This window comes from Mus caroli, chromosome 11 (genome assembly GCF_900094665.2).
Source record: "Mus caroli chromosome 11, CAROLI_EIJ_v1.1, whole genome shotgun sequence".
In the NCBI taxonomy this organism is placed as follows: domain Eukaryota; kingdom Metazoa; phylum Chordata; class Mammalia; order Rodentia; family Muridae; genus Mus; species Mus caroli.
The window spans coordinates 48,279,553-48,302,981 of NC_034580.1; the positions used below are offsets into that span (position 1 = coordinate 48,279,553).

At 40.7% G+C, this 23,429-nt stretch overlaps 1 protein-coding gene and 1 pseudogene across 2 annotated transcripts in view; both read left to right on the top strand.

Annotated features, from left to right (window-relative positions):
• Nucleotides 1–3,173: 3,173 nt before the first annotated feature.
• Aff4 (AF4/FMR2 family member 4) overlaps nucleotides 3,174–23,429 on the top strand; it is a 77,534-nt gene continuing 57,278 nt past the window's right edge. For both annotated transcript variants that reach the window (XM_021178051.2, XM_029483059.1), the window contains exon 1: nucleotides 3,174–3,537. The gene's annotated coding sequence lies outside the window, so the exon portion shown is untranslated. The remainder of the gene's footprint in view (nucleotides 3,538–23,429) is intronic.
• LOC110304482 lies at nucleotides 5,739–22,811 on the top strand (annotated as a pseudogene).

Here is a 23,429-nt window from a genome sequence, read left to right on the forward strand (position 1 = left end):
GGGCCATGTGGGTGTTTAAAACCAAACCTGAATCCTCTAAAAAGAGCACCTAGTGATCTTAATGGTTGGCTGAGTCATTTCTGCAGCTCAGGTCTATAGTTTTAGCTCATCAGCCTCTACCCATATCTGGGGCATCTCAGGAACCAATCTAAGATCTGATTAACTAAATGAAACAAAGTTCCTTAGAAACATTTTAAACAATGTATCTCTAGAAACTGTTGCCATTATACATGCCGTTGACAAATCGTTTAAAGCTGGGCATAGTGGGGTGCGAATTCAATCTCAGCAGTCAGGAGGTAGAGACCGAAAGGTTAGGTGTGGTAATACCTGGACTCAAGACTACATGTGACTATTTCAAACAAACAAAAACCGTTTTTAATGAATCACTAACTTGACTGAACTGATATCTTGAAAACCTCTTTTCTGGGGGAGGAGGTTAAGGTGTCTCTAGTGCCCTAAATTGGCCTTGAATTTACTCTGCCCCTGAAGATGACCTTAAACTCCTGACCCTTTGCTTCCACATCTGAGTGCTAAGACTATAGCATGCAATGTCACACTTGTTTTTGCCACGTTGGGATGGAATACATGACTTTGATAAAAGGCAAGCACTCTTCTCCCAGCTTTCCCACTATGCCTCCTCCAGACTCCACAAGCCTATGGGAATTGAGAGGAGCCATTACAAGCCCTGCATACTGAACATGGAGCTGCAAGAGTGGACATTAGCCCTGCTGCAATGTGGTTTTGCTTTGGTCTGATCTTTTCTGGCTGTTTTCCTGTTCCCCACTTCTGGAATGTGAATGCTTTCTCCACACCATTGTTTAATGGAAGAACATAACTTGTTTTTCATTTTACAGGAGCATCTAGGAAGACTGGCCCAAGTCTCAGATCTTTGAACAATGTTAGAACTGTTAAGTCAAGCATAAGGGTGCATATCTGTAATCCCAGCACAGGAATGCAAAGGCAGGAGGACCAGAAATTCAAGTCTGCTATGTAGTGAGTTCTAGGCTCTCCTGAGGCTGTCTCCCAAGTGTTGGGACTAGAGGAGGGTACCATCACACCATGCTGTGTTAATTTTTATTGTTAACTTGATTAGATTAATAAATAAATGCCTGGGACATTTTTTTGAGGTATTTTGGGTGTGTTTCTGCCTTGTGTTTCCAGAGATGATTAACTGAGGAACAAGAACCATCCTGAATGTAGCCGGCACCATCTCAAGGGCTTGGGTACCATAGTGAATAAAACGAGGAAAGTGAGACAGTAGCTGAGTCCCAGCTTTTATCTCTCTCCCTCCTGGTCTGCCCAGATGTGAACAACTGCATTAGGCTCTAGCTACCATATCGTCCCTGGCCAACACAGAAGACGGTACTGTCTCAAATAGCAAGCCAGTCATCCCTCATCAAGTTGCTTCGTCACAGCAACAAGAGAAGTAACCATGGAAAGGCAGTGGTGGTGCACGACTTTAATCCCAGCACTAGGGAGGCAGAGGCAGGCAGATCTCCAAATTGGAGGCCAGCCAGATGAACATAGAACTCTGCCCCCCCCAAAGTAATAACTAGCCCTTTCCCATGCCTTCCTCCCCCCACTTTTTTAGTTTGAAACAGGACTTTGTTAAATTACTTAAGTTGGCTTCAAACTTGCTATACAGTTTAGGAATATTTGCTGAATTTGCAATCCTCCTGCCCCAAGCTGCAGAGTAGCTGAGATTACATCCATGTGTCTCCATCCTCAGTATGAGCTCCTGTTGTAGCATTCAAGTGGCTATGCGTGAGTGTGCCGTGTAAATGCACCTGTTGAGGAAAGATATGTATGTGTGCTACAGGGATTGAATTTAGGTCGACAAGATTGTGGGCAAGTGCCTTTAAGCCACTGAACTATCTCAGCACCACCAGTATTTTTCAGAAGGAAGTAGAAAAGATGGCTAGGCACACTGGAAGCAGAGGTAGAGGCAGGCAGATCTCTGAGCGCCAAGCCTGCCTGGCTTACAAAGTGAGATCCAGGACAACCAGGGCTACACAGAGGAAATCCTATGTAAAACTTAAGATTTATTTAGTGTTTTTCTTTCTTTTTGAGACAGGCTCTCACTATATATCCTTGACCTGCCCAGAGTTGGATATGTATATCAGGCTCACAGCAATCTTCCTCCCTCCGCCTCCAGAGTGGTGGGATTAAAAGTGTGCACTGCCAGGCCATACCTAGCTAGTGGTTTTGAGACATGGCTTAGAACTCAAGTGTGTAGTTGAGTGGATTTCCAAAATGTGAAATTACAAACTACAAACTTGGTTTAAAAATAACAAGTGAAGTGTTTCAAGATGTTAGAGGTGGAGAATCTGCATGAGGTACCATCAAATAAAGAAAGCAGATAAGAGACATGGGACACCAATGACAGGATTGTATGTTTTTCAGATGTAGAGGAAGAGGACACCTTTCTTGCGCTACTATTACTGGATTCTAGGAAACCTAAAAACCTTGTCTAATTACTGATTCCAATTAAATTATGGCTTGTCTGGACTAGCAGGATGTTAAGAGCGATGGTGTGTGTGTGTTTGTCGCAGTGTGTTGTTTTGACAGGGTTTTGTTAGTAGCTTAGATTGGCCTTGAATCCACTAAGTAGCCCACAGAGGCTGAATTGGTGGCCTCGGCTGCCCAAGAGCTGGGATTACAGTCCTGCCATGGCGCCCGGCTTCTCCAGGGTTTTTATTTATATATTTTTAAAGACCATGCAGGGCCGGTTTATCCTCCCACAGTAAGTCACACGCAGCAGTGGACGACGTCGCTGCGGACCTCCACGTCATCCTTCCCTCTCTACTCCTGCGGTGCGCTGCGGGACACGGCCTTCACCAGCACCCCAAAACCGGTCGGCCGGGCTGCGCCCCGCCCCTCCCCGCGGCGCCTCCCTAGCGGGCTGCTCAGGAGGGCGTGTGCCCCGGGCCGGGTTCTGTTCCCGGGTCTGACGCTGGTGCGGCCCCGCGGAACCTCCTGCGGCCCGCGCTTCGCATCCCCGCTCCCCAGCCCCGGGCCCAGGCGCCCCCGCACGTCAGCCCGCACGTCAGCCCCGCCGACGCCGCCTCCAGAGCAGCAGCAGGGCCGCAGCCCCCGCGCTGCCAGCGGGAGGGGCGCGGCCTGGTCACGTGACGCTCGCAGCAGCCCGGCCCTGGTCACATGGGCCGCGGCCACTGCGTCAGTCCCAGTCCCGGCTGCTGGAGTCGAGTCGTCGCCGCCGCCGCCACCGCCGCCCCCAGCGGACGGGGCGGGGATCTTGGTGCCAGGGCCCCGTCAGCCCGCCCCCGCCTCAGTCACCCGTCCGGGGCTCGGCCGGGCCGTCATGGAGCGGGGCGGAACCCTGGCGTCCGCGGTGTGAGGTGCGCCGCCTCGGCTCCCCGTGGCCTCCGGATCGGCCGCTGCCCCTCTCCCCAGGCAGCCGGTCGCCGCCTCCTGGGCGGGCCCGAATGCGCGTCCGGTGAAGGTGCAGGCCGGGCGCCGCCGCCGCCGCAGCCGCGGTCGGGAAATGGTTCGGGCCTAGCGGAGCGGGGACTGGAGGTGAGAAGCCGCCTGACTGCCTGACTGACTGCCTGCCTGGCTGACTGACTGACGTCTGACTGAGGCGCGGCCGCGCCGCGGGGAAGGCGAGGCTCGGGCCGCTGACGCTGGCGGAGACCCGCGGGGCCGGGGGCCGCTGGATCCGGCTTCGCCCTCCGTTTTCTCGTCCCACTTTCTCTCCGAAATCAATTTCAAACAAGAAAAATCTTTTTTTTTTTTTTTTCTTTAAAGGCCAAGCCGTTCCCATCCGACATTCCGGACGCCCATCATCTGGCCGTTTCTTCTTTTTTTCTTTTCTTTCCCCCCCCCCCCCTTCCCTGTTGTGCCTTCCTCCATTCCTCCCTTTGATTCGGTCGGCGGATTTATCCTTTGAAAAATTTCTCCTTCGTCTGACTCAAGTCATTCCTAGTTAAAGAGAAAATAGGCCCAGATTCTGGCTATCATTTCTCAACTAGTTCTCGCCTTCCTTCTCGCGATCCTGCGCACCTCCCCCCACCCCCCACTCTCCCACCTCCCCTCCACCGAAAGAAAAAAAAGGGGGGGAGGCTGGTGGGGGGGAGTAATTTCCGTCCTTGATGGTCGATGGGGTTTGAGTGGAAAAATGGGAACCTGGGTTGGAATAGGAGAAACCCTCCTTCCCGCTCGGAACCGGCCTGGTACCTGGCGATCGCCATGGCCGGGCTTTGGGTATTGATGTTTAGGCCTCCCCAGCTGCCTGTGCGCAGGGTTAATCTCGTAATTGACGTCAGTGCTTTGTTCCTTCCACTTTGCTGTTGCTTCCCACTCTCTGAAAACGGATCATGGGGTACAGGAGCCCCGGGTGTTTGTGGGGTCTCCTTATTAGGCTTTTCATTCACAGATGACACCTTAATGGGGAGTCGCGAGCCCTGATCTGAAAATGGTTGTGAGTGAAGTTCGAACCAAGAGTTCGATTCAGGGTTCTCCGAGTTTCGTCAGTTGCAAGTCAGAATTCTGGTTTTTCTTCCCCGCTGAGGTTTTAAACTGAAGCTAGCCTCCTTTCCAGTGCCGGAATCTAAGCCCTAGGTGCCCGTGAATAGGCTGTTTGTGTGACATTTAAAATGTGTGCTTTTTGTGGAGCCGAGGTGGGGGGGGGTGGGGGTGGGGAGGTTCAAAGCTTAAAGCTTTGTTTCCATGTTGATTCTCCGAAGCTTTATAAACTCTTTTGTTTGGACGGTCCTTTTATCAATATTGGAATGTTTATGAGATCCTTTTTAATTCGAGATTTGATGAGAAGCTGATGTGGACCAAGAGGAAGCCTAGACTCCGTCGTTTTTGGTCACATATGCGTAAAGAAGTGTTGGCAAATGGCCACTTGGTTTTTAACAAAGCTGGCTTCTTCAACTTCTTCAGGTTTATGTTCCTTATTGTCACTACCTTTCGCAGCCCTCAGTCTCCAAACAAAAAGTCTCAAAAAGTTGTTTTTTAAAAAGTTATTTTCAAAAAGTTGCCTTTCATGATGAACTTTCTGAAAACCCAGACGCAGTCTTTCTTTTCTTTTTAAATGAATACCAGCAGTTGTCATTCAGTTTGTGGCTATCTGCAGGCTAAGTTTTGTTGGCTCTGTAGGAACAGTAGGCACATTTTAAGTAAAATTTTGCTTCAGGTGGAGACAAGGTAGGGTGTCTTGAGAAGAGCCAAAAGTCAAATCTCTACTATTTGGTTGGGGTGGGGTGGGCTTAGAGGTCTGTGATTTGGATCAAGCTGGACAGTTTGGGGGTGTAAGGTGACATACAGTGCTTGGTGAAGTTGTGTGATTAATTCCTATAAAGAGAATGTTTTTATTTTAGTTAATGTTCTGTATGTCATAGTTTTACATTCGGATTCATGTGGTCTCTTCTGTCTTCAGGTTACTGCATCCCTTTTGGAACAATGATTCCACTTGCATGTTGTGATTTTCTTAAAGATCTACTGTAGTGTCTTCAGAGTGAGTTTATTCTAACTCTATCCTCTCCAGTATTTATGTAGTTAGATCGAATTTGATAGCATTTTGAGGTTGGAATAGTTTATCTACCCGATCTAAGATTTTACAGATTTAACCTACATTTAGATGAACAAGTAAGTGATCAGTATCTGAAAGGGGGAAATGGGGATTAGCTTCAGAAAGTGCTGTGCAAGATGAAGACTGCTAAAAGCTATGGCTCGACTTATTTATTTATTTTTGAGGTAGTAAGGTAGAAGTCATGGTTTTATTTGTACCTGAAAAGAACAAAGAAAACAGGTGTTTAACAGGTATTTCTTCTTCTTGACTACTTATTGGCCTAAAATGGAGTTCAAAATGTATGGAAACTTCCCCCTTTTTTGTAGTGCCTTTCATAAAAATCAAAGGTTTTTGTTTTGTTTGTTTTTGAGACAGGATCTCATTTTGTATCCACAACTGGATTTAAACTTGCTATATGTAGACCAGGCTGGCGTTGAACTCATAGAGATCCACCTGCCTCTACCTTTCAAGTGCTGAGATTAAAGGTTTTAACTACTATACCCAGCTTTTAATTTGGCCTCCCAAATTACAAGCATACAGTCTAGATTCCACAAACATTCTAGATAAAAATCTTTGCTACATGTTATAAATAAGACTTTGCAGCTTTCTGTAATCCTCATACTTTTACTTTTTTTAGTTCCTCTGAAAAATTGAAACAATGAATTCATTTCTGGGAGAGTGTTTGCTAGTCTGTTACTGTGAATACATTGTAGTTAAAGGTTCAAATCTGAGTAGATACACTTGTTACTTTGTTATTCTTATTAGCCATCTTGTTACATTTGGAATGACACACATGGGATAACAATAATAAATATCCTTTTTTTTTTTTTTTCTTTTCCTTGTTTGGTTTTTGAGACAGGGTTTCTCTGTGTAACCCTGGCTGTCCTGGAACTCACTCTGTAGACCATGCTGGCGTTGAAAATATCCCTCTAATTAACTCTTGCCTTACCACCTGATCCATTTAGCTTGATGTTCATTTTCACTGGCAGTTTTTATTTTGTTTGTTTTGTTTGATTACAAGTCTTCTTTGTCATTTTGACTTCAAACTTTCAGCTCTCTTCCTGTCTCAGCCTCTTTCTTGAGTTCTAGGATTATAGACTTACTACCATGCCTGACCACACCTTGAGAATTTTAGTGATACTGACACACAGAGAGAAGGAGAGCCAAGTCAATTTAGTTCTGGTTAAATTTAGTTTTATTTAGGTGTTGGAATTAGCTTTTAATCTTATTTTTAAATTAAAAAAAATTTTTTTAGACAGGGTTTATATAGCCCAGGCTGTCCTCAAACTGAATGTGTAGCTGGTGCTGGCCTTGAATTTCTCTCTCTCTCTCTCTCTCTCTCTCTCTCTCTCTATATATATATATATATATATATATATATATATATAATTTTGTTTTTGTTTTTTTTTGCCTTTTACCTCCTCTGAGTATCACAAAAATATATTTAGCAAAAAGTTTCATATGAAAATGTCCATGAGCCAGTTCTACACCACAGCCTGATGGGCCCTTGGGGAGTTTCTTGGGGCCCTTTTGGACTCCTCTGCTAAACAGCCATTGCTTAGACTCTTTCCAAGGTGTCTGACATGATGTTGCTGTCTCCTTGTATGGCCACCATTCTGATGTTATCCTGTTGTCTACTAATTGTCATTTCCACACACTCAATCACAAGATTCATGGAAGGGCCCAGTAGTATTTCTTGAACATGTCTGCCAGGATTAGCTTCAATGATAACTTCTTGTCTATAAATTTCTTCAGTTTGGGAGGGTGGCCCTTGTTTTTGGTAACTCATGGTTTAGCAAGATGTGGAAGGACTGATTGGACTGACCTTGAATTTCTGAACCTCTTGCATCCATCTCTTAAATGGTGGGATTACTGTGAACCGCCATGGTTTAAGATTTGTGGATTTTTTTTTTTTTTTTAAATTTTTTTTTATTGGTTTATTTAGACAGGGCTGTCCTAGAACTCATGGAGATCTGTCTACCTCTCTAGTGCTGGGATTAAAGATATTCACTATGAAGCCACGCTTTTGAAATTCCACAGCCTGGGTTGTGCTGAATGTATGTATCTCTTTGGTTTTATACAGTACTTCTGGTCCTTATATTTTCTATATGTTATAATTATATGAGTAAGCTAGATTTTAGCTCACATTAGAAGTGTTTTTTCTGGAGGCTTTTTGAGACTGGGTCTCTTGTATAACCCAGGCTGACTTGAACTCATTTTGTAGCTGAGGATGACTTTGAACCCTAATCTTCCTACATATGTCTCCGTACTTTTAATGGGCAGAAGAGGTAGTGTTGTGCACTTCTTCACTCCTGAACCTTCAACCTGGTTTCTCATTCATCTGCCAGTTGATTATCAAGTCCTGTAATCCTGTGTGGCCAAACTATGTGGTCATTGCTTCCTCCCTTACTTCTTACCATACTTGCTATTATCTTATTTCCTCTATACTGTTGTTTTCTTCCTTAACTTCTGAGACTGCTGCTGTTCTTAGCAGTCACTCTCCTATTTTTAAAGAAAATTATTTATTTAGAGACAGGATCTCTCTATGTATCCCTGGCTGTCCTAAATCTTTATGTAGATCAGGCTGGCCTCAAACTTGGAAATCTGCCTGCCTCTGCCTTCTGATATAAAGATATGCACCACTATGCCTACTCCTTCGCAGACTCTTCATTCTCTGACTAACTCTTTGATTTTGGTAGGTCTGGAATTTTTTTTTTTAATTTATTTTAACTCTGGTGTTCTGATTCCATGTATGGCTGTGTGAGGGTGTCAGATCCCCTAAAACTGGAATTATAGACAGTTGTAAACTGCCATATGAGTGTTGGGATTTGAACTTGGGTCCCTTAGAAGAATAGCCAGTGCTTTTTTTTCTTTAAAGATGTATTATTATTATTATTATTTTTAATGTATGTGAGTTCACTGTAGCTTTCTTCAGACACACCAGAAGAGGGCATCTGATTCCATTACAGATGGTTGTGAGCCACCATATGGTTGCAGGTAATTGAACTCAAAACCTCTGAAAGCGCAGTCAGTGCTCTTAACCACTGAGCCATCTCTCCAGCCCCAGCCAGTTCTCTCTCTCTCTCTCTTTTTTTTTTTTTTTTTTTTTTTTTTTGTTTTTTTTTTCGAGACAGGGTTTCTCTGTATAGCCCTGGCTGTCCTGGAGCTCACTTTGTAGACCAGACTGGCCTCAAACTCAGAAATCCGCCTGCCTCTGCCTCCCGAGTGCTGGGATTAAAGGCGTGCGGCACCACGCCCGGCCCCAGCCAGTTCTCTTAACCACAGAGTCTTTTTCTCCAGCCCTGGTATAATCTTGGACTTCTCTATTTATTCTTCTGATTTGATCACTGTTTAAAAAAATTTTTCTTTAGTTGTTGCTTGCTTTCCATTGCTGTGACAAAATGTCTGAGTTAAACAACTTAAAATAGAAAATGTTTTGGTGCATGTTGTAACATCTTTTTTTCTTTTTTTTTAATGTTTATTCTGTGTCATTGTATGTTGGAAGTGTGCAACCTGTTTATTTATTTTATGTATGTGGGTACACTGTAGCTGTCTTCAGACAAACACCAGAAGAGGGCATCAGATCCCAGTACAGATGGTTGTGAGCCACTATGTGGGTGCTGGGAATTGAACTCAGGACCTCTGGAAGAACAGTCAGTGCTCTTAACCGCTGAGCCATCTCTCCAGCCCATGTTGTAACATCTTTAATACTAGCAATTCTGGAGATAGTGACAAATGGATCTCTGTGAGTTTGAGGCCTGCCTGGTCTACATGAGTTCCAGGCCAGCTAAGGCTATATGGTATGACTTTGTCTCAGGAAAAAAAGAAAAAAGAGAAGAGAAGAGAAGAGAAGAGAAGAGAAGAGAAGAGAAGAGAAGAGAAGAGAAGAAGAAAGGAAGGAAGGAAGGAAGGAAGGAAGAAAGAAAGAAATGGAAGATTTATTTTGGTTCAGGGATCCAGAAGTTTCAGTGCTTATTTTTTGACTGTTATTTTTGGGACTGTGGTGAGGAATTATATCATAGTAGAGGGTCAGAGTATCAGAAACCAATTCACCTTATGGCAGCCGTGAGGAAGAGAAAGGAAGGGAAAGAAATGAAGGAAGGGAGGGAGACCCACAAAGATTTCCCTAATGACCCAGTTTGCTTTCACTAGGCCCTGCCTTCTAAAGCCTCTGCCGTCCCCAGTGATACAGACTGGGGATTAGGCTTTTAGCACAAGAGCCTTTGGGGACTGCCTAGATCTAAACCATATTATCTTATCAAGAAGTCAAGAATGGTTGCATCCAAGGGGTTTAAGATGGGTTCAGGAGTAGTTCTTTATCATTTGACATGTCTTCAGTTCTCTATTGCTGCAACTTGAATTTATCATCTGAATTTAAAATGTTAAGTTTCCTGTTATCATAGTGAGAGTAGGCCTGGCTCTTAGTCCCAAATCCATTCTCACACTGTCTGCTTTAGTGATCTGTCTTGTATTAACGTACAGCTACATTAAATGAAAGGAATGGAGTAAAAGGCATCTATACCATTTATTTCTTGTCTGTCTAATACACATATACCATCCTTTTTCTGATACAGAATACATCTTTAACATATTCTAACTACATGCATCAGCAAACCATTTCATTCTTTTGTAGGCTATTTCGCAAATTTATCTTCACAAACACATTTAAAGGTTACTGTTCTCTTAGATACTGATAGATATTAATATTCTAAGAGTTTATTTTAATTATTATTTTTTTAATGATTTGTGTGTTGTGTCTGTCCCCTGGAACTGGAGTTAGAGGCAATCTGAGCTACCCAACATAGGTGCTAAGACCCAAACTCTGGTCCTCTGGAAGAGCAGGTAACCATCTCCCCAGTCCCTGATAGCCTCTTAGTTACAGCTCTGAAAACTGAGCTAAAATGCTAAGTGTAATTATTTCTGATATAGCTGATAAGCAGTAGAGGGGGAAAAGCTTGTTAGGTTGGATTGGGTTTGGTTTTACAGTATTAAAACTGCACTCAGGATTTATGTATGGTAGGTAGGTCCTCTTCTACTGAGCTAACTCCACATTTCTGAAATATCTCTTTTAGGGAAGGTGTTAGGTATTATTCTCAAGCTTACACTGATCTTGATGTTACTGGATACATGGTAAGAAAGCCATGTGATCTAAGCAGCAACTGTATTGACTTAATTGCAAACAGAGAAATAGAGTGACTTCTTCTTCTTCTTTTTTTTTTTTTTTTTTTTTTTTTTGGTTTTTCGAGACAGGGTTTCTGTGTGTAGCCCTGCTGTCCTGGAACTCACTCTGTAGACCAGGCTGGCCTCGATCTCAGAAATCGGCCTGCCTCTGCCTCCCAAGGGCTGGGATTAAAGGCGTGCGCCACGCCCAGAGGATAGAGTGACTTCTTTGGTTAGTCAAGTAAAGATTTTATGTTTTTTGTCAACTGAAAGGCTTTCCTTGTTGTTTGTTTGTTTGTTTGTTTGTTTCTGTTCTGCCTTACATTAGAATCAACACTGGAGGGATATTTGGGAAGGTTTGGGGACTACAGTTCTGTGTTGTTTCAGTAGTTAGCTGACAAGGGTCAGCTAACCATGGCCAACAGACCGAACGTAACCTGCTGCCTGTTTTTGTGCAGCCTTTGAAGTAAGAATGGCTTTTATATTTTTATTTTGTTTTGTATTTTTAAATAGTAGCAGAGTCAAAAGAATGTTATTTGGGGAGAGAATATTATAGGGCGTTCAAATTTCAGTGTCCATAAATAAGATTGTATTGGAACCTAGTCAACCCATGTGTTTATGTATTGTCTGTGGCTGAATTTTGCTGCTCTGAGGACAGAGTTGAGTAACTGACTCTGTGAACTGCCAAGCCTAATGTACTACCTGTCCTTAAAAAGGTTTGGAGATTCTTGCCTTAGCAGATCAAATAGGTTATAATGGATATATGGGAATGGCTCTGATGTAAATTACAAGGTATCTAGTTTACTGTGATGGCTGTTGGGGGTTTTGTTTATAGGATATATACACACATATATACACATGCACTATTTGCACACATAATATGCATCACATAATGTAGGTAAATGTAGGTATCTTACATAATATGTAATATTGAATATATATATATATATATATATATATATATATATATTTTTTTTTTTTTTGGTTTTCGAGACAGGGTTTCTCTGTATAGCCCTGGCTGTCCTGGAACTCACTTTGTAGACCAGGCTGGCCTCGAACTCAGAAATCCGCCTGGAACTAAAGGCGTGCGCCACCACACCCAGCTAAATATAATATTTTATATTGAATAATATATATATATATATATAACATTTATAATTATGTAGCATAATAGGTATTACTATACCATATACCATATAAAACAGGTAGAGGCTGAGCATTGTCTTAGCTGTCTGCTGTATTCTTAGGGTAAGGTCATAGTACACATGTCTGTTTTAGTACAGCTCTGTGAATTGGGTGCAGTCCAGAAATACAGAAGTTGAGATAAAGCTAGAAGTGGTCAGATCACTATGTATATATAGCTATTCCATCTCTTTATGCCTTCACCTTTAAATTCTTCTCTTTTCTTTGCTTTGGTGAATGCCACCATTGTCCTAATTTTTTCCTATAACTTGTCCCTCTTCTGTCTTACTTATCACATCTGACAGAAATCCAAGATTCTACTTCCTTAACACACTTGAATTCAACCTCTTTTCTTTTTTTTTTGTATTTTTTTATATTTATTTATTTTTATTAGATATTTTCTTTTTATACATTTCAAATGCTATCCCGAAAGTTCCCTGTACTCTTCCTCAACCTCTTTTCAAGATTAAATTAAGTTTTCATTTCTTAGCATTACTTTCTGTTTTTAAAAGTTTATTTTTGCCTAGCAGTTTTGGCTCATGCCTTTAATCCCAGTATTTGGGAGGCAGAGGCAGGAAGATCTCTGAGTTGAGGCCAGCCTAGTTTATATAGTTAGTTCTAGGACAGGCAGGGCTACACAGAGAAACCCTGTCTTGAAAACAAAAGTTGTTTGTTTGTTTGTTTGTTTGTTTGTTTTTCGAGACAGGGTTTTTCTGTGTAGCCCTGGCTGTCCTGGAACTCACTTTGTAGACCAGGCTGGCCTCGAACTCAGAAATCCNCCTGCCTCTGCCTCCNGAGTGCTGGGATTAAAGGCCTCCACGCCCGGCTTAAAAGTTATTTTTGTATGTCTTTATTAGCATATTATCTAAGACTTAGCATGAATGAGTTTTATGAAACTTCTGAAGAAAGACTTTATAGCTTCATACTCCCTCGCAGCTTTTTTTTTTAATACCATGTTTAGATTTTGTTATTTATTGTGTTTGTGATGTCTTAGTACATTGAACTAATGATTTTGTAGTGACTTCTCCTGGGAAGGGTATTGGATAAGATTGGATTATGACATGGAATATGTTAGTTATTACAGGTAAAACAAGTCCAAAGAAACCCTGGCATAGCAGTTAGTGACATGTTTTTGAAGTATGTGGTATTGGTCATTTTTATAGTTAATAAACTTTGAAATAATTTGTTTCCATAGAGTGTTTGCTAACAAACTAGCAGTATATTAGAAACTGTCTGGCTCTTACTCCATAAGTGAAAAAGTGGAGTGCCCCAAGACACAGCCTCTTTATAAATTAGTGTTTAAGAACTGCCAGCTATCCTGACACGTGGTGCAAGCCTTATAATCCCAGAGGATGAAGTCAAGAGATTAGCAGTTCAAGGCTAGCTTGAGCTATGTGAAACTGTCTCAAAAGAACAAAAACTAAGAATTACCACTAACGCTGGATGTGAAGGTGAAACCTAGGGTTCCAGTACCATGGGAGGTTGAGGTCAGCCTAGACTAGCAAGGCTGTCACAACACCACAGTAAGAAACCTTAGAAGCTGATATGGTATTGTCAGATTAGAGTTCCATGAACTAGTATATAAAGGCTTACAGTTATTATTGTTGAGATAGGGTTTCTCTGTGTAACAGTCCTGGCTGTCCTGGAACTCACATTGTAGACTAGGCTGGCCTCAAACTCAAAGAGATCCACTTGCCTCTGCCTCCTGAGTGCTGGAGTTATACATCACCAGGCTTACCTGCCTGCCTAAGGCTTGTAGTTACTAAACTTGTTTAATGCAACATTTATGCATGTTAAATATTAGTATTATTGAAATCAAGTTAAAAATTATGGCCGGGCGTGGTGGCGCATGCCTTTAATCCCAGCATTCGGAAGGCTGAAGCAGGCGGATTTATGAGTTCGAGGCCAGCCTGGTCTACAGAGTGAGTTCCAGGACAGCCAGGGCTACACAGAGAAACCCTGTCTCGAAAAACCAAAAAAAAAAAAAAAAAAAAAAGAAAAAAAAAAAATGGAACCCAAGACTCAGTGATAGATTATGTTCCATATATGTGTGTGTGCATATGTATGTGTATACATGATATATGAATATTAATATGTATTTAAATATAATATATAGTATGTAATATTTTAAAAATATAAGTCCTAATGCTACATATTTTCATACTTAAATGTTGCTCTAGTTTTTGCAAAAGTCATTTGTTACACTCTTATTTTAAACTTGGGTTTGAGGTTTAGTCATATAAGCTATAATGATGAATTCATGGCTATTTCAATATGTATACTATCTTTAATCTTTGAAGTCAGCACTTAGACTCTGGGATATTTCATTTTTACTGAGATAGTATCCTTTGCTGTAAGATTTGAGAGGCAAACTTACTGGTCAGTTCAGGCCCTGAATGTTCACATTCATATGTCTTTTGTTTTGAATCTCTGCTCCCTGGGTATGTCTTTTCTCCCTGTTCTTCATAAAGGGCTTATACAATAAGTAAAATAGGTAAAGTTGAATAATGAGAATTTTAGAGCAGAATAACTTTCTTTTGAGACAGGGCCTCACTATATATTAGCCCTAACTGGCTAAGAACTTCATCTTTTTGTTTCTACCTCCCAAGTAACTACATAAAAGTCCCAAATGAGACAACTTTTGTTTTGTTTTTACTTTTGTCCTTTTGAGACTAGATCTTTCAATGTAGTCTGGAGTTCTCTGTATAAACCAGGTTGGCGTTGAACTCACTGAGATCTGCCTGCTTCTGCCTCCCTAGTGCTCAGATTAAAGATATGTACTACCATAAAGAAGAAAAATATATTTAAATGCTGATAGATAGGATTAAAAGGATTCAATAGAAGGAAAGAAGGTGAAGTTGTTTCAGAGATGGCAGGAACTATTGAAGATCCAGAAAATAGCAAGTTGCAGGAGATAGTTTTTGATAAGAAGAACTATTTCTTTGTAGTTTTTTATAACCAGGAGGAACGAAGAGAATAAGCTCAGATGATGACATTTTGAGAACTGATAGGAGATAAGGTATTATTTCAAATTCTGTTGTTTTTTTCAAGGCAGGGTTTCTCCTGTAGCCCTAACTGTCATGGAGCTGGCTCTGTAGACCAGGCTAACATTGAATTTAGAGCTCCACCTGCCTTTGCCTTCTGAACACTGAGATTAAAGGTGTGCACCACGCACCTGACCCCTGTCTTTTAATTTTAATATTCTGTTTCTTGATCTTTGTCTCATAAGAGAAAGTTACTTGTGGAATAAGTTAGGACCAGGGGAAATCACAGGACTCAATGGGATACTTTTTGAAATAGAAAGGAGAAAGACTGTGCAACTTTGAGGAAGCCTTGAACCTGGTTGGGAATGATTTATGAGACAGGCTAATAGAAAGTTGAGGTAACACATAGACATTTGACTAAGAGCTGGGTGTGCTACTACAAATCTGTTTTCCCAGCAGTTGAGAAGTGGAAGCAAGAAGATCAGGAGGTCATGGTTATCCTGAGTTCAATAGCCATTTTGAGAACAGCCTGGGCTACATGACACTCCAACTTAAAAAAGAAGGAAAAGAAAAAGAAAGTTAGTTTTAATTAAGAAAATAGAAATGACATGCTAAGGAGATAACTCAGTGGGAAAGTCTCCCAGGACTGGGGAAGGAAGAGGACAGGCAGATATCTATAGCTCCTCTGTTAAGTGAGACATCCTGGCTCAAAAAAACAAAAACAACAACAAAAAAAAACTGTAAAAAGTGATTGAGAAAGTCACCCAGAAAGCTGGGTGGTAGTGGTGCACGCCTTTAATCCCAGCACTTGGGAGGCAGAGGCAGGCGGATTTCTGAGTTCGAGGACAGCCTGGTCTACAAAGTGAGTTCCAGGACAGCCAGGGCNAAAAAAAAAAAAAAAAAAAAAAAAAAAAAAAAAAAGAGAAAAAAAAAGAAAGTCACCCAGAGTTGACCTCTGACCTCCATAGGTACACATGCATGTATCCATACAAGTACAGCACAAAAAACAGCAAAATGCTATAGAATCATTATCTTTGTTTTAATAATTTTTTACTGTATTTTACATCTGAAGTTCAGAGAGGAATGGTAAGCTTACTGGGTTTTGTTTGTTTGTTTTTGCTTAGCATTACTGAAGCACTTTTTAATTGTCCAGCACTGAGAAGACAATAGAGACTAAAAGCTGTACAGCTCTTAGCACTGACTCTTGGGCCAGAGCCCTTCTGTGTCTCGGGACCTGATGTTTTGTTAGTTTGGCTTCCATCTCCAGGTGTGCACTCTTTGTTTCCTTACCTGGCAGGAAGTGATCTCTTCACAAGTTCTCATGGGTAGAGAAATCCTGCAAATGAGGCCAAGAGGGGTTTTGGGTCCATGAGGCTCTGTGCTTTAACATAGTATGTTGTGGTAAAGCTAAAGTCAAGTAGCAGTTGTTGAAACTAATTGAAATATCAGCTCAATTCTCATTTTGACATTTGGAGTTTAAACCATCAATAATCTGGTAGGTGAATGGCCCCCTTTTTTAGTAGGATAATTGTTAGAAGATAGTAATGGAGGTGGAGACATAACAACAGATTCTGAGCTTCACTTGAAAGGGCTATGTTAAAGCAATACTTTACTTGTTTGTTTGTTTGTTTGTTTGCTTAGAGACAGGGTCTTTCTATATAGCCCCAGCTGTCCGGAAACTATGTTTGCCATGCCAGCTGAACTCACAGACATCCACCTGCCTCAGCTTTCTTTCCAAGTGCTAAGATTAAAGGCTTGCATTGCCATGACTGGCCCAACATAATTTTAAACTATTTACAATTTTTAACTTAAAATTTATAAAAAAATATATATATATATAATTAATGACATTTATAAAAAGTAGATTATTTCTGATTAATTGGGAATGCATATTTAGATTTTTATTTTTACCATTGCTTCTTGGATTCTTTTCAATTCAAAAAGCTTATTTTGGTGGTTAGAGTGCTCAGGGTTTAAGAGCACGGTCTGCTCTTCTAGAGGACCCAGGTTCAATTCCCAGTACCCACATGGCAGCTTCACAACAGTCTTTAATTCTAGTCTAGGGGATCAAATACCCTCATCTGCTTCATAGGATCCTTCTTGTATGTGAGCAGTTAAGGTTACACAGCCACACACATAAACACATAAAAAGGGCTGGAGAGTTGGCTCAGCAGGTAAGAGCACTGACTGCTTTTCCAGAGGTCCTGAGTACAAATCCCAGCAACCACATGGTGGCTGGCAACCATCTGCAATGAGATCTGACACCTTCTGGTGTGTCTGAATACAGCTACAGTGTACTTACTTATAATAAAATCTTTAAAAAAAACACATAAAAAGAGAAATAATTTATTCTTTGGTAGTTTCATACATACACACAATGTGTTTCTACACATAATGTATTCACCCCTGTTGGATTAACTATGGGAAAACACACATAGTACAAAATTTTACTATTTTAGTCATGTATAAAATTCATGGTATATTCACAGTATTGTACAACCATCAGCACTGTCCTTTTCTAGAAGTTTTCCATCATCCTAAACAGACATTCTGGCTGGCATACTATAAAATGGTATTTCTCCATCATTCTTACCTCTATTCTTCTGGTTTTTATGAGTTTGTCCATTCTGGATATCCTGAATATATCATATAATCGGAATTATATGATATATGTCTGTCAGATTCTGCTTTATTTCACATAGCCTAATGTTTTCAGGAATCATTATTATTGTAGTAGAGTTTCATTCACTTTCATGGCTGAAGATATTGTATTATATGTATATGTCACAGTTTGCTTATGTTGATAAACACTTACCTTGCTTCCATCTTTTGACTATTGTGAATGATGCTTCTGTGAATGTTTGTGTACAAGGATCTCAGTGTCTACTTTCTGTTTCATAAGAGTATATACCTAGAAGTAAAATTACTACACCATTTGGTAATTCTGTTAAGGGTTTTTAAATATTTAAAAAATATTATTTTGGGGCTGGTGAGATGGCTCAGCGATGAAGAGCACCAGATGCTCTTCCGTAGGTCCTGAGTTCAAATCCCAGCAACCACATGGTGGCTCACAACCATCCATAATGAGATCTGATGCCCTTTATTGAGTGTCTGGAGACAACTACAGTGTATTTACATATAATAAATAAATCTTTAAAAATATTATTTTTTATTTTATCTATATGAGCAGTTTGCTTGCATGTATGTATATGTACCACAATATGTGCCTCAGGTCTATGGAGGTCAGAAGAGGGATTGGAACCCCTGAACTTGGAGTTATAAATGGTCATGGATCTATTATGTGGGTTCTGGGAACTAAACCTGGATCCTCTGCAAGAACAGCAAGTGCTCTTCACCACTGAGCTATATCTCTCTTGCGTTCATATTAAAGTTTTGTTTTCTTTGTTTTTGATTTTTAGGTCTTATTTACTTTTATGTGTTGACCAAAATGTTTGTCTGTGCATCATGTGTGTGCAGTACCTGCAGAGGCAAAAAAAAGGATATTGGATTCCCTGGGACTGGAGTTACAGACATGTTAGCTGCCATGTGGGTCCTCTGGAAGAGCAGCTAGTGTTCTTAATGACTGAGCCATCTCTCCAATCCCTATGCTAAAGGTTTTGAGGGATCTCTAGACATATTTTCCATAGTGGCTGCTCTACTTGTATATTTCACGGCAGTGCATAAGGAACACCAGTTCCTCTATATCTCATCAGCAATGTGGTGTTTGAATGAGAATGGCTTCCATAGGCTCATATATTTGAATGCTTGGTCCTTAGTTGGTGGAACTGTGTGGGAAGAATCAGGATCTATGGCCTTATTGAAAGAGGTTTGTCACTAGGTTGGTTTTTGAGGTTTCAAATGCCCAAGCATTTTCTAATTAGTACTCTTCCTCCTAATTGCAGATAGAGAGAGATAGATATAAGCTTTTAGTTACTGCCTAAGTCCCATGCCTACCTTTCTGTTGCCATGCTTCCTGCCTAATGGAAGCACGAGCCCCAAATGAAACCCTTCTTTTATAAGTTGTCTTGGTCATGGTGTCTCTTTATAGCATTAGAAAAAAGTGACAAAGACACTTAACTGCTTTCTTTTTTTTTTTTAATTTATATGTACATATAAATTTATATATATTATATAAATTTGCTTTCATGTATGCCTTCATGACAGAAGAGGGCATCAGATCACAGTATAGATGGTTGTGAGCCACCATGTGGTTGCTAGGAACTGAATTTAGGACCTCTGGAAGAACAGCCAGTGGTGCTGAGTCATCTCTCAGTCCCCTTTCTGCTTTAATTTTTTTTTTTTAAATCCTGAGCTGGATTGCATCATGCACAGTTCTTTTTTTTTTTTTCTTAATTTTTTGGTTTATTTTATGTGTGTACATGCCTGTGTGTATCTCAGTGTACTATGCATATTCAGTGCCCACAGAGCCAGAAGAGGACATCATAGCCTTTGGAACTGGAGTTATGGGAGATTGTTAATTGCAGACCTGGCCTGGGTGCTGGGAACTGACTGAACTCTGTTCCTCCGCAAGAGTAGTAATTACTCTTAGCCACTGAACCCTCTTGCCAGCCACAGTCTTTTTCTTTCATGAACTTGATGTTTAATGCATCTCACACATTTTGCTGTTTGTTTTTATAGTCTACAGGAGTCCTTATTTCACCTGAACTTTGTTTTTAACCCATTTGTTCTTTAATTGCCACATATTTGTGGCAATTAAATAAATCAAATTTTCTTTTATTTATTTATTTATTTATTTATTATATGTGACTACATTATAGCTGTCTTCAGACACTCCAGAAGAGGGCGACAGATCTCATTACAGATGGTTGTGAGCCACCATGTGGTTTCTGGGATTTGAACTCAGGACCTCTGGAAGAGCAATCAGTCTTAACCACTAAGCCATCTCTCCAGCCCAGCTATTGACTTTTACCTTCATTCCAGTGTGCTTAGGGAATAACCTCACATGCCTTTTAGGTTTACTGAGACTTGCTTTATTGTCTTAACATGCAATTCTGTACTGGAAAATGTTCTATGTTTATGTGAGAATATGTCTTCTCTTGTTGAAGTGTTGTTTAGTAATTATTAGATCTATTTGGCTTATGTAATGTTAGTTCAATATATCAATTGGGAGGTAGTAAGATTTGTTCTCTGCCGGGCAGTGGTGGCGCACGCCTTTAGTTTAGTCCCAGCACTTGGGAGGCAGAGGCAGGTGGATTTCTGAGTTTGAGGCCAACCTAGTCTACAGAGTGAGTTCCAGGACAGCCAGGGCTACACAGAGAAACCCTGTCTCAAAAAAAACCAAAACAAACAACCAAAACAAACAAAAAAAAAACCTACCAGTAAGGTCATGAAGATGTAGAAAGAGAAATGACAGTAAGGAGTCTCCTTTAAGATGATAATACCCTTTCTTTAAAAAGAAAAACAGGGGGACTGGATATGTCAGTGGTTAAGAACATTGGCTGTTTTGCCAAAAGACCTGGGTTCAGTTCTCAGCATCCCAATGGCAGCTCACAGCTGTAAGTCCAGATACAGGGGATCTAAGACATGACCATGCAGGCAGAACATTCATATACATAAAACTAACAAAGTCAGGCAGTGGTGGTGCACACTTTTAATTCCAACACTTGGGAAGCAGAGGCAGGCAAATGTCTTAGTTTGAGGCCAGCCTGGTCTGAGCAAGTTCCAGCACATCCAAGGCTACACTGAAAAAACAAAAAATAACAAACAAAAATCACAAAATACAAAGGTAATTTTTTCTTTTCTCTTCCTTCCTTCTTTTCTGTTCGTTCGTTCTTTCTTTCTTTCTTTCTTTCTTTCTTTCTTTCTTTCTTTCTTTCTTTCTTTCTTTCGACAGGATTTCTTCAAATAGCTTTGCTGTCTTGGAACTACCTTTGTAGATTAGGCTTACCTCAGTCTCATAGAAGTCCATTTGCCTGTGCCTCCCAAGTGCTGGGATTAAAGGCATACTCTACCTGGCTCTTGTGAAAAAAATTTTAATGCTGTTTGATATTTAATATTAGGTATTTTGTTTTTTCAAAATTCTGACCTTTGTTTCTGGTGATGAGGATGAAACTCCAAGCTTAATAAGCATAATGACCATGCACTTCTGGTGATTTCCACCCCAGTCTCATTTTTCAGGATTTGAATTTAGGAAATCAGTAGTTAATCTCCCTTTTATTTTATTTTATTTTTTTAGAGATTTATTTATTTATTTATATGAGTACACTGTAGCTGTACAGATGGTTGTGAGCCTTCATGTGGTTGTTGGGAACAGTCAACCCCGCCCCCTCAGGCCCAAAGATTTATTCATTATTATAAATAAGAACACTGTAGCTGTCCTCAGATGCACCAGAAGAGGGCATCAGATTTCACCACGGGTGGTTTAAGCCACCGTATGGTTTCTGGGATTTGAACTCAGGACCCCCGAAGAGCAGTCAGTGCTTTTAACTGCTGAGCCAATCTCTCCAGCTCTAGTCTGCCCTTTAGATTCTAAATAACTTTGTATTGGGGCAGGGCCTTAATTCAAGAGTCCTAACTGAAACTTGATTGTTAATGCAAGTAACATCAATTTGTCAAAATATGCTAAAGGATATTTTCTGTTTTTTTATCCTCTGACAACAGTATTTATCCTCTATAACAGTATTTTTATGTACTTCAATAGGTTATATATTAGCTACACTAGAATATTATACACAAATATAAGAAACAACCTGAAGGCCAGGGGAATGGCTCAGTGGGTAAAAGCACTTATTCCCAAACCTGACACTTTTAAGGTTAATCTCTGGAACTTACCCAGTAGGAGTACACACATACACACCCCAGAATGTAAAAAATCTGTATTTAAAAAGAAACAACTTGTTTCTTTTCCTCCAGTGAGCCACTGAAGATCCTATTGTCATCATGGACAGCTGCCCTGCCCAGTGTTAACTGGTATTGTAAGAACAGGCCATACCCAAAGTTTCCCTTCTGATGAGGGGCTCCTGATGCTAAGATCTGCATCTTTAACCTGGGACAGAAGAAGGCAAAAGTTGATGAATTTCTACTTTGTAGCTACAGGATGTCAGATGATTAGAGCAATTCTTTTCTGAAGCCCTGGAGGTTGCCCATATTTGTGCCAACAAATACATGATAAAAAGTTATTGCAAAGATGACTTTCATATTCGAGTGAGACTCCAACCTTTTTATACCACCCAAAAGAAGGTATCCTGTGCTGGGCTGACAGGCTCCAGACAATTATGTGCCTTTGGGAAGCCCCCAGAAGCACAGTGGCCAGGGTTCACATTGGCCAGGTCCTTCTGCATGCACCAAGCTGCAGAGTGAGGAATCTGTGATTGAGGCTCTGAGTAAAACCAAGTTCAGGACCCCAGATCACCAGAAGATCCACATCTCAAAGAAGTAGGCTTTACTAAGTTTAATGCAATGAATTTGAAGACATGGTCACTGAGAAGTGGCTCATTCCTGATGCATGTGGAGTCAGATATATCCCCAGTTGAGGTCCCCTAGACAAGTGGCAGCCCCTGTATTTCCTAGGGCTTCCACAGTGCTCTCCTGTACTCTACCAAATCATGTTCTGTAAGAAATCTCACATCTAGTCTGAAGAAAATAAAAAGAAACAACTTGAACACAATTTGAAATCTCTCTCTCCATGCATTATTGTTGAGAAATGTTGTGTGTATGTATGTACACTCTGTGCATGTTTGGTGTCTTATGAGGCCAAAAGAGGGTGTCAGATTCCCTGAGCTGAATGAAGTTAAGGACATTTGTGAAATACTGTGTGGATTCTGGGAACTGAACCTTGGACCTCTGTAATGTGGTGCTTGTAATCACAGAGCCTTCTCTTCAGTCCCAAGAATATACTGGTTTTACTGATCATCCTAAATAAGTGAGAAGTGTTTTCCTGGTCTGATTGACTTCTGTTTTCTTTTTCCTCTCTCTCATCCTCTCCCTCTCTCCACCTCTTCTTTGTTGTTTTGTTATTGTTGGCAGTGGTGGTTGGTTTTTTTTGTTTGTTTGTTTTTGGTTTTTGAGACAGGGCTTCTCTGTGTAGCCTTGGCTATTCAGTAGACCAGGCTGGCCTTCAACTCAAAGATCCACCTGTCTCTGTCCCCCGAGTGTCGGGATTAAAAAAGTTTGCCAGACTTGACTTCTGTTTTCTTATTTGGTTTAAAATAGTTTCCACAGATATATACTGATTTTCCCCTTTGGTTGATCTGTTTCTTTGTGCCTCTCTTTTTTCCTCTTTTAAAACAAAATCAAGATAGAGGTTTAATCCCTATTTCAACTTCAGGGACAGGAGCAGCAGAGGTCCTGATGTCACTTACTTAATTAGCATTTTGTAATTTCTTTCATTATTGTCTATTAAGACAAAGATCTCTGCTGTTCATAAATAAATAAGCCATTCCTCTCGGTTTATTCTAGTGACAATATAGTATTATCATGATTTCAGAAATGACAGTCCTATTTTTTCCTTTGACCACAAATAAGTTTTCCTTTTTTTATTTTATTATTTTATTTTTTTTATACTTTTTATTAGGTATTTTCCTCATTTACATTTCCAATGCTATCCC